The 12,464-nt window shown below is 43.7% G+C and overlaps 1 protein-coding gene across 1 annotated transcript in view; it reads right to left on the bottom strand.

The window, feature by feature from the left end:
- The window catches only part of MLIP (muscular LMNA interacting protein), a 68,428-nt gene extending 57,421 nt beyond the window's left edge, over positions 1-11,007 (bottom strand). Inside the window, exons 1-3 of the mRNA XM_084830955.1 lie at positions 10,960-11,007; positions 6,204-6,316; positions 589-738 (exon numbers count right to left, since the gene is read on the bottom strand). The gene's annotated coding sequence lies outside the window, so the exon portion shown is untranslated. The remainder of the gene's footprint in view (positions 1-588; positions 739-6,203; positions 6,317-10,959) is intronic.
- Between the last annotated feature and the right edge of the window lie 1,457 nt (positions 11,008-12,464).

Genomic DNA, 12,464 nt, shown 5'->3' with positions numbered 1-12,464 from the left:
TCAAGGCATGAAGAAAGGAGGACCTTGGATGGCTCCATGTGGGTCCTGCTGGCTGGAACTTACTCCTACTAGGACAATAGGAGAGTGTTGCCACAGCAGGGAGCTAAAACCAACTGAAGCTTGTGCAGGCTGACAAGACCTGTAGTGGCATCAGTTCCGCCCCTGCTAGAGGAGCTAACTGGATTTTTAAAGTGCCGTTGACCGATTTTGTAGCCAGAGACTTCTGCAGGGCTGGGGAGATGGAGGTCCTGCTGGGGACGCATCCTCTGAGTCAGAGGATGATGGCAGGGCTGTGTTGTCTTGCCAGAAGGGCCCCGAAAAAGGCACTGGCTGTCTGACTCCCAAGGAAGTAGCCTGTGCCTTCTCCTGATCAGAATCCTCTGCTCCACACTAGAAGACCTAAGGGCTAGGTTCATGACAGACACTGTGTTATTAATGCTGTATTCAACCTTATATTCCCAAACTGTGCCTTAATTTAACAATGAAACAAGCATTGGAAAGAGAACATGATACATATTTTGAGACAATTTGGAAGACCCTCATATCTTATAAATCAGTATTACAATATGGAATAAGCAAAAGTCCTACTCTGTTTCTAGCACGTTCTTGAGAGTTCTTATCCACAGGTCCCTCTGCAACTCCCACAAGAAATGTGGCATCAGCAACGTGGAACTGAGTCGGCAGCCTTCCAAATGAGGGAACAAATGTGAACCTCAGGAATCCAGATTCAGAAGGAACCTAGAATATATGTAGAATGAGTACATTTAAGAAAGAATAGAAACTATGCTGCATTGTACCTTCTGTACCATCTTGCAGTTATTTCACTGGAGTACTTCAGGAGAAATTTTCTCCAAAGAATTAGGGTGCATTCATCTCTCATGAGCATTTTGCTGTTCATATTTTCCTTGTTTTGTTTTGTTTTTCTGGACAACCCTGGTTGAATTTGTACTTATTGTCTCAGCATTGTAAACAGGGGTAAAAACAGCCTTGCAAATAAGTCCACAGAAGTCATTTGCCCAGAAAAACACCTGTGAGCCCACCTGCCCACACACACCTCTGTTAGCCATCACATCCATGGCACACTGAAAAAGAAATAACCAATTCTCCCCATTTTTAAGATTTGTGTTAGCTTGAATGTAACAAATTCAAAACAAACAAACAAGGCTAGAGCAGCCCTCCCAAACCTGGTGTCCTTTCGAATATGTTGGGCTACAACTCCCAGAATCCCCCAAGCCAGTCTGGGAGCTGTAGTCCAACACATCTGGAGGACATCAGGTTGGCGAAAGCTGGGCTCTAACCAAAATGTACACTGAGAATATAAGGTCTAGGAATATAATATACTTCCAACGGTATGTGCTTCTATAACGGGAATGCTGAGTCTTGGGACAAGGAATGCTTCCAGGCGAGAAGCTCCTAATGTTATCAAAATCAAAAGGCATTCTGCAGCTATTCCGTCTTTACTTCCTTAACAGAAAAAAAAAGTTGGAAGAAGTGGTGGGAAAACACTGGAGGGTTAGAAGTGGAAGACAACATCATCTGGACCCACCATAAAACTCTGAATGAAGCATGGCGATTGCACGATAAAAACCTCATGTGGAAGTGCTCTACATTCCAAAAAGCTCCTGAATTTTCACTGTGAGCTGAAACAAGTAGTTGCTCCTCCTCTGGGAGAGAGGAGCTGGAACTGGGAGATGTAGAGGGAAATGCCAGGAAAGACAGGAAGAAAGACCGCTGCCTGGAATCAGATCTCTAAGAGATGGTGAAGCCCAGAGGGAGAGAAATCAGAGCTGTTGGAGTAGATCAGCCTTCCCCAAATGGGCTTCCCCAAGCTCTGTGTTGGAGTGAAACACCCACCTCAGTTAGCCATGCTGGTTGGGGATGATGGGAGTTGTAGTCCAACACATTGGGGGTGGGGCCAGGTCAGGGAAGCCTGGAAGAGATTATTATTAAGAGACTGCTAAGACTGCCAGTTCTGGAACTGTTGCATAGACTTGACTGTGAGGCCAGTTACCCTGCTCAACCCTATATAGTCAGAGTCCTCCTCTGTACTATCATAAAACTCTAGCACTATCCAGGCATTCTATATGTAGGGCTAATAAGCAGGTGAGAAGAGGCATGCTAGAAGAGGCACAACTTCCTTCATCACATCCATCGCCCTCGACTCATGGAGGGAGACTTTCTGATGAGGCAAGCCTCCTGTATCCTCTGTACATGAGCCACGGAAGCTCTGTACACAGTTTTCCATCCAGGCATCCTGACTACAACATCCAGCCATCCTTTCCCCCCTCCTCCCCCCCTCCACTCTGCCAATCTGATTTTTGTAATATCTTGCCTGATAAAGTGACCATTTTTGTGATCTTTGAGTTGGCCTAATAAAGGTATTACAATGTGACCAGGTTCGGAGAATCATGGGGGGGGGGGGGAATGAAGCCACTCTGGCTTCTTTTCCCACGTGATCATCCGAGCCCAGCCACTGACTAGCCACGGTAACAAGCCATGGGTTGCTGTGTCATCCAAACCCAGGGTGGCTTATTTTGGGGCAACAAGCCACCCTGACAACCAATGGCTTGTTCTAGGGGTTATTCAACCCATGATGGGTTGGTGTGTCATCCAAACCTGGCAGAACCAGCCCATCCTGGATTGCAGCAACTGGGGCCTGATCGTGCCCACTGTGCTGCCTCTTCCTGATTATGCCTACCCCTGCTGCCTCAAGCCTCCCTCACCAATGACAGCCCCTCCAACTGTGCTCAAATGGCAATTTGGAGGGGCTGTAACTCATTTGCCAACCCATTTTTAGAAACATTTTCAGGCCCAGACATTTGCACAAATGGGGCCATATGATAATATATATATAACCACAGCAGTAACTGCTCTAAATGGGAGCTGCAAAAAGGGGCTGGACCCTAGCTCTCTTTTATAAGGACTTGCTGGAGACTCGGGGAAACACATAATGGAAACAAGGCACCCCAGGAGTCAGTTCAGCACTTAAAATCCAGAGGATCACCTGGCTATGTGGGTGATCTTGTCCCTTTTTCCCGACCTGTCACTGCCAATGGTGTGCAAATTAGCCTCTCCGCAGCCTCATCTTGTCAATTTCCTTGCATGTTTCATACTGCAAAGCTGCATTCGCTTTGACAGCTGAAATGTACAAGGGCATTGCCGAGGCAAGGCTATACATTTTGGACAGCATGCTTGTGCAACTCTGAAAGACCATAATAATAATAATAATAACAACAACAGCAGCAGCAGCAGCAGCAGCAGCAAACTCATTTGCACAAATTTCTGGGGAGTTCAGCGCCATTTGCACAAATGCCAAAAAAACCACCCCAACAACAACGGGGAATGAAAAGGGGTTCAATCAGAGCAGGGAGGAGCACGGGATGGGCAGGCAAGATGGGTTCTGTTGTGAAGGACACTGGGATGCCAGCTGGAGGACTGAGGGGGAAGGAGGGGGAGAGCAACCCAATTGTCATGGTGAGCCCAATTGTCTGTCACATGCACTGTGGGTTGTTCCATGAACTATCCACACACTGTAGCTTAATCAAAGGGTGGGTTGTCATGTCATGCAGATTCACTTTATATGGATTTTTAAAAAGGTACAGTTATACAGGATCCATTCCCTGCCTTTGAAGGTTGCAGCACCATTTTACAACAGATGTATTACTCACACACACAAAAATCCTAAGTTTAGCGCCTGGCATAATAGAAAATGGTTAGCGGATATATATATATTTTCCCTTCAAATAAAGTCTTCAATTAGACGCTTTCATTATCCATTAAAAGATGGCAGTTTCACAGTTGAGGCGACATAATCAGAGCCAATTCAATATTGGTAGGAAATTTAGCAGAAGAAAACTCAATTACCCAGCTCTGAAATTTAAATTTTTATTCAAATTGATTCTGGAACTGTTCCAGAAAAAATGTGCTGATTATAGATTACCCACCACAAACTTCACAGATGTGTCACTCTAAAACTTTCTAACCACTAATTACGTAGAGATATGCCCTGCAGATGCAGTATGATTCCGCTGCTTGCTTGTACAGGCATAGAAAGTGATCAAAAATGTTTTGCCCCCACACCAGTTGGTTTAAAAAAAAGAGGGGCAGAACACAAAGGCAACAGTCTATATTAGGCTTGTAAATGCTGAAATATTTCTGCCCCTCTCCCAGCGAATCCCACAACAATCAAAACAACAGAGCCTTGCAGTACCTTAAAGACTTACACACCTATTGAGATACAAGCCCACTTGTCAAATGGATACTTTCAACTGGTGGATATACACAGATACAGGCAGAATGGTGGGGGGTGGGGGGGCATTATTACAAAGTGAGGCCAGAAGGCCCAATAATGTTAGATATTATGGTGACACAATACAATGCACAACACGAATGGCTGACACAGCTGTCAGTCACTTGGAGGGCACAGAGGGGAAGTGCAGCTTGGACGTATCCCCTCAGTTTCAGATGTAGCGTCACTCATTTTGGAACAAAACTGGCATTATTTTAAAGGATGCCATGAAACAATAGCAGAAGCAAGTCTCTAGAGCGCAGTCTGGATTGTAGAAGAATCGACAGTCTACATTTACAGTCTACATTTACATTTACAGTCTACTGAATCTACAGAATCTACATTTACAGAATGTAAAACGGATCTTGCATTCTTGAAGAAGGCAAATTATGTAGGAGCACTGTGCCTGCTTAGACCTAATTCAGTCAGAATGCTGGGAGCCCATGAAATGTCTTGTTAAAAGGGATTTAGTGAGTGCCGTCACAAAGAGATATTTGGGAGGGTCGTGTTATCTATGTAAAATCTCTGCAGGTAAAGCCACACACAGTAATCTAGGATCTGTGCATGAGTCCACTGAGGAGAAGTTGCACATACTGCTTAATAACTCCACTAAGACAATTCATGGGATCTCTTCCAAAGTCAAAACCATGCATGTTACATTTCTATAGTGCAAATGTGTTTAGGATACTGAATTCCACCTCAGTTTCCTAAAGGTAAATGGTATTTGGTGACCATTTAATCCACGTTCCTTCATCTCAGACAGAATGCCTTATATCTCCACAGTATCTCCACAACTTTTTTCAAAAAACAGATTAAAAATACCCCTGCTCATCTTATTCAACTGTGCTCAACCACATAAAAAATAACTAAAAAAAACCCCTCTGTCTATATCAAAAACTAGCATATCAGGTAGAAAACTAGGGTAGAACCATTTTCCATTAGGACCTAGATGTCTATGAATGGAAAAGTGGGGTGTTATGTAGGCAAGCATTCAAATATGGGAATAATCCATCTGTATTCTGAAGTGATACTTTTATGGGAGGACTGTACCAGATACCATTTCTGAAAATACAGTTCAGGTCCAAACAACATATGCATCTGACTCACCAACAGATCTGTGAAATCCAGAATTTCATAGAACTGTCCATAGATCAGGCCCTCATGTTACAATTTATCCTGGGTTATCCAGGATGGCTCTCATTCTGGGTTATCAGAAGTATTAAAACAGCATTCCCAATCCACACAGTTCAGAACTGCAACGTATTCCAGCCCACTCTATATGTCACACAGATATGGGGACCAGCTTATGTTATATGTTCCACATAGCTGGCTCCCCATAGTCCCTGTGGAGGCATTCTGGGAGAAATGAAAAAATGCTTCTCTTTCCTGGGAAATTTCAATGGCTCATTGTGTGCTACAGTGCTAGACAAGGAACAAAGGAAGCCACAAGCCAGATAAATTCCTTGTTTACATGGGAAGCACACTTCCACTTGCAAACGTGGAACGTATGGTGTCCAAAATATCATAACCTTTGTTCAAAATCCCCTCTTCTTACTTCATACAATCAGTACAACATTTAAAGCCCTAGCTTAAGCATGCCTACCTGGAGGTACGTCCTTCGGAATCCCATGGGGCTTACTTCCTATATACTGTAATATGCTTAAGAACTTCTTTCTTAACATGAAGAGTTGCATCCAATGGGTAGTCTAAATTAAGCCCAATTCATTTCAATGGGTCTACTCTAAGTAAGTCTACCATTGGAAACAACACACTATGTTTATACTAGGAGTAACAATGCCATGATTTTTTTAAAAAAAATTTAAATTCATGTTGAATAGCAAAACACCTATGGTATACCTAGAATGTCTTCAAATATTACAAAATGATACAATATCTTTTTAGAATGTCTTCATACCTGTTTTCTGTAAAGGAAATTTAGTGAAGAACTTCCTCCTTTTGCATCTCGTATTCCACCCTGTTCTCCACGTTGTGTGGGCTGCTGGTTGGAAGGCTGGGGGCAACCCAAGACTTTAAATACATAAAGTAAATTTGTACATGAGTCCCAGGGAAGGAATATATTACCAGCCACATAAGTGATCACTCTAGAGAGTTCTTTAATGGGATAGTCAGAGAGTAGGCAGTTTGTGTGGGCACAAGAAGAATTTGGGGCATAAAGACTTGATTTGTTCAACTCCCAAGTTACTAAAATGTGACACTGTAAAAGCGAAATGGCTGTTTTCTAATGTCAAGGGATATCAATGAATGCTTTCCATTGGGAAGGATATTTAGATTAAACTACTTAAAAATTATACTTAAAATATTTATTTTCTTAATATTAAATAATATACTGCATACATTACAAAGTACAAGGAATCTCCTTATTCCTGGAAAGAGCTTTGACATGGCTTCACTTGATACTGTTCAATATAAATCCATCTGACTAGACTGAAAGTGATCAAGCTCTGCACTTGATACAAAATAAAACTGGAAATTGTTCTATGTAATATTTTAACTTCTCAACATAGATTCCTCCTCCTCCTATCTAGGCAGAGGGGCTCCGATGCACATATGAGGCTTCCTTACCCATGAGTACTTCCCTGTTCAGTTCAACAGTGGGGAAGCTCTTGTGTGTGATTGGTAGCCCTTGCGTATTATTTGTATATAAATGTATCAGATATGGTCACCCAGAACCATCACAGCCTAAGTGTGCTTCCAGATGAGGTTTTTATTACACCATCTCCCTGTTTCATTCATGGACTTTGACTGATAACGGGCTCCTTCACATGGAGCTTTTATCCTGCTATTGAGATTGTTCATTCACTGAGGTTTGTGGGTCCTTTTCATGATATCATTGGCCTCCAGGGCACATCCAGAGGTATTTCCTGGTTATTTCATCTCAAAAAGATCCAGAACTACTAAACTATCTTGTAAACTCAGAATGTTACGAGTTTAACAGCCACCTGATGGCTCTGTTTCATTGAGTTCTATGGAACCTTGAAAATTAAAAGCTTCCCCTCTCAGCTATCACGTGGTTGCTTTCTGGGAGCCCGCTGTAAACGCAGAAAGTCTCCACAACGGGAGGACTGTGGGTTTTTACTTTAGTGTAAGGGCAGTCAACATCTACCACTCATAACCCTCCCATGTTTACCCATGTTTATCCATTACAAAAAAAAGATGGAATACCTGCACAATACCTTCTGACTATTCATTCCAGGACCTGGCCATCTGGAAGCACCCTACAGCTAGAGCTGGATGCTTTTCCTGTTTTCAGGCACGTGCCTCCAGTCATTCACAGCTTAGAAACTGATTACACAGCCAGTAGCTAGAAGCCAGAAGACTCAAGGTATTCTGCCACAACCTGCAGTAGAATCTAGAAAGCAGGGGTGGGGAATCTCTTTCATCCCAAGGGCCGGATTCCATTTCAGAGAACGTCTCAGGGGCCACATGCCAATGGTGGGGAGGACAGAATGCAATGGGGTATGGCCAAAATAAAAAATTGCCAGCCTATTGTAGCTTAAAGCGCTTACTGCCAGTAACTCAGCCTTAGGAGAGGCACACCAACCCTATTTAAATGGCCGGGCGGGGGGGACTGCACAAAAGTCAGGAAGCCACGAAATGTTCGCTGGCTGGGGGAAGGGGGCGCGTCCATCTGGGGAAGCCCAGAGGGCCAGATTGGGACCCCAGGAGGGCCGAATTTGGGCCCTGAGCCTGAAATTCCCCAACCCTGCCATCATCATCATCATAATTATTATTATTTACATTTATATCCCGCCTTTTTCCTCCCAAGGTGCCCAAGGTGGCGTACATAATCCTCCTCCTCTTCTCCATTTCATCCTCACAACAACAACCCTGTGAGGTGGGCTGGGCTGAGAGTCTGTGACTGGCCCAAAGTCACCCAGTGAGTTTCCATGGCCAAGTGGGGACTAGAACCCGGATCTCCTTACTCCCAGTCCAGCGCTCTAGCCACTACACCACACTGGCTCTAAAAGCAACTTGTTGTTGTTGTCGTTGTTCAGTCGTTCAGTCGTGTCCGACTCTTCGTGACCCCATGGCCCATAGCACGCCAGGCCTTCCTGTCCTGCGCTCTCTCCCGGAGTGTGTTCAACTCCATATTCATTGCATCCGTGATGCTATCTAGCCATCTCATCCTCTGCCGTCCCCTTCTCCTTTTGCCTTCAGTCTTTCCCAGCAACTACTTTTAGGTTATTATGAGGAGCGAACACCTGGAGAGAGCACTAGCAAAAAGGGACACATGTTCAGTTGGGAGGCCGTGGCAGTTGGAGAAGAGGAAATGTATGAAGATGTATGCACATTAATATGTATTTAAAAAACATTATCCAGGAGACCAACTCATCATGCGTGGGGTTTTTACATTCCTGTTCAAGCTCCAGCCCCCTGAAGAGCCTCACACAAAGTCAAGCCCAACTCTTACATGAAGTCCACTTGTGAAACAGGACTTCGCCATCCTCTTCTCCCCCTGCAAACCCCCCCCTTCTTTATTTTTTTATTTATAACATTTCTTGGCCACCTTTCAGGGCAGAAGCCCTCGCAAGGCGGCTTACAGCAATAAAATACATAAACACAGTTAAAATATTAAAAGTGATAAAAATACAAAAACAATAAACACAACAATAAAAGACAACAATAAAACCAGCAGCAGCAGCAACAACAATGGCAGTAACAGCAACAACAGCAGTCCTATCAAGAGAAGGCCATGGTAAAATATGTTTTCAAGGCCTTCTTAAAAGCCTGAAATGACAGCACATGGCAGACCGCCAATGGCAACTTGTTCCAAAGATGTGGAGCCACTGCAGAGAAGGCCCTCTCAGATGTGACCATCCACCTGACTGCTCTCATGGGTGGGCAAATGAGAAGGGCCTCTCTTGCTGATCTTACAGTGTACCCCAAATCTGCCCCAGAAGAATAGATTTGGGGCTTGGGGGTGCAGGGGCAAAGAGGGAATCTGTTATACCAGCGACTTTCTTCTATTGGTGCAAAGACGCCGCTGGATACTGCCCAAGGTATGTGGGTGGATATGTGTTAATCTCATGCAACTTGGCCTTTGCCTTTGAGCTGCTTTTCATCCACTGTGTACACATTTATATTTGCCAGTTCCTTCCCGCACCACGTCATCCCTGTGGTCAAGTAGACACTAGGCTATGGCATTTCACTACTCTAGTCCCGCTATCCAGGATATTAGAGGTGACGCTTCCTCTCAAGGCCAGACAGCCCTATATCTTCACAGGGGCCAGACTACCAGAATTCAAAGAAGATGGGTGAGACTGGGAGCCTGTGGCTAGTGCTATAATTGGAGGGTGCTATAATTGTGCTCTTCTCCTGCTTGTGGGCTTCCCATGGGCATCTGGTTGTCCATGGTGGGAACACAATGTTGGACTAGATAGGCCTTGGCTGCGATCCAGCCGGCTCTTCTTACAAGTGGTATCTTTAAGGGAAGGGCCTTAGCCGCTTCTGTGCAAGCAGAAGGTCCCAGGTTCAATCCCTGGCATTTCCTGGGGTGCTTCCAGACAAGGCTTTTATGGAGCCAGCACCCTGCCCCATCCACAGAATTTATGGGGGAGAGGTCCCGTTGACATCATATCCTGCTTGTAACCCTCCCATGTTATCACACCACTTCTCCCATCTTTTTCTTTACCATAAAAGAAAACGCTGAGGAGGGAAAGACAGAAGAGCTGCACAATGACTTGTGACTGGTAGAACTCTTGTCTGGAAGCACCCTAGATAGGGCTAGGAAAGACTCCTGCCGGAAACCTGGGAAAGCCACTGCCAGTCAGCGTTGACAATAGTGGGCTAGATGGACCAAAGGCCCGATTTGGTGCTTCCTTTGTCCCTAGCTCATGCCACAAAGAAAGGTAACTGTCATGACATGCATAAGTGTATACAGTTCATATAAGTAAATGCGGCCATAAGTTTTAAAGGGTTATCACAACAAGCAATTCACCATCTGTTTTGCAAGACAATGCAACAATGTCTGTCCTCTTAAAGTATATACCATTGAATTATAGCATCTTGCCCTTCTTTGTTAAATGTTCAATTATGCACAAACTCTAGCCCAGAAAACACTTAAGTGCTTTCACAAAACTATCCTTTAAAATGTACCTTTCTTTAGTGAGTAAATAAATGCATGAATCAAACCTAGACTTCACCTGAGGTTTGCACACTGTAAATTTAAAAAACCTATGATATTATTTATTACGTTGGAAGTGTTAAAGCAGTTGAAGTGTTACTTATTCATTGCACTAGCATAGCAGTTTCACAGACAATGAGGCAGAATATTGTGTTGCCCTGAAGAACAATATATATTCGCCCACTCATCATAATGTAAGACAAAGGATGCACTCTACTGCGTGTAATGGAAAAGAGGAGAGAAGATGCAAGTGAGTATTGTGTATATGTGTGTATGTGTGTGTATATATATATATATACATACACACATACACACACACACACATATACCAATCTTGTTTTATTTTGATGGCTAAAACCAATAAAACGTTCTAAATTGCATCAATCCTGAACATTTTAAAATACATTCATAAACATATAGTATGAGAATCAAAGTTGATGCTTTTTAGAATGGAAGTCAGTCACATACAAAAGACCCTTTGGTAATAAAGGCTGAAGAGACTGAGAAGTAATGTTTCCAAACCAACCTGCCCATGTACTGAAGTCATTTTCAGAGATCCCCTCCAGGTCCCCCACACCATCTGAAATAAGGCAGGTAGTGATCAGAGAGAGACTTCTCAGTGGTGGTGCACCATTGGTCGAACTCCATCGCCAGATGCCCATCTGGTGCTAATATTGTTATCTTTTTTGCATTAAAGACTTTTTTTTTTAATTTTCCCAGGCTTTTAAGTGTATTCTAAGGTGCAATTCTATCCATGTTTTGATAGTGAAAAAGTCCTACAACTCCTGGCATTGGGAACGTTTTCTGTCTAAACATGCATAGGATTGTGCCCCTAGTGTATTCATGATGTTTTAATATGTTGTACATGTTGGTTTTGTATTTTATCTTGCTTTTGTAAACCACCCTGGGAACTCTGCTGAAGGATGGTATAGAAACAAATAAATACACAAATAAATGAAGGGCTTAGCAGAGCAACCATGGCACTTTGGAAGAAAAATGGCTCCAACCTGAAACAAACCCACAAGGCTCCTGCTACAGAAGATCAGATCCAAAAAGAAGCTTACGTTTGGTTTCAACTGAATATCCTTCCCCAACCCGGCCCCATCCACATATTTTGGACTACAAATCCCACCTCCCTCACCACTGGCCATGCTGGCTGGGGCTGATGGGAATTGTAGTCCAAAACACCAGGTTGGCGAAGGCTGTGTCATAAGATATTTCAGCTAGATGTCTTCAGGGCATCTGCACAAGACCACAAGAGAAGAGAAAGGCAATCTTGAAAAGAAAGCATTATTTTATGTTACTATAATAGTGAATATACAATTAAACGATTAACATATTAGAAGTATAATGCAACTATTATAACAATTTTAAAGAAACTCTGATTCAGATATCTGGTACAGTCCTCACACAGGACTGTACTAATTTGAAAGCATCACCACATAAAAAAGTTCCCTGCATGTACAGAACGAACACATCCAGAAAAGGTCTTCCGTCCCAGCCTAGAAAATGGAGGGAGATTTGCATATGGGCTTACTTTCAAACAGGGAGTCCCCCATGCGCATACTGAATCCCAGGAGTTCTATAATGTGGCTTTGGGCCCTTCCCCTGCATGTTAGAGCCAGAAGTGCTGGATGCACATTTTTACCTCTGGGTTACTGATTAAAACAGCATTCCCATGGTGAGTTCTTCATCCCAGCTGTAATGTTTAGAATGCCCTACTACAGGGGTGGGCAACTTGTGGTCCTCCAGATATTTTGGCCTACAACTCCCATCATCCCTCACCATTGGCTATGCTAGCTAGGGATGATGGACATTGTAAGCCTAAACATCTGGAGGGCCACAAGTTGCCCACCCCAAGACTCAAGGCAGCCATCACATGAGAGCCTCCACATCCCCATCAGATGTTCCTGGCAGCCTTTGGCAAATGTTTGCAGACTTTCTAGATGATGACACTTGTCCACATGGCAAAAGATTCTTGCACGTTAAAGGTGGCGATGCAGAACTCACCACCAGGATGCCCATTTTGGC

Source organism: Heloderma suspectum, chromosome 1, assembly GCF_057233095.1.
Source record: "Heloderma suspectum isolate Gila_16-S chromosome 1, 16-S_ref, whole genome shotgun sequence".
Taxonomy (NCBI): Eukaryota; Metazoa; Chordata; class Lepidosauria; order Squamata; family Helodermatidae; genus Heloderma; species Heloderma suspectum.
The sequence above is the reverse complement of the archived record's forward strand: the minus strand, read 5'-3'. Positions and strand labels throughout refer to the sequence as shown.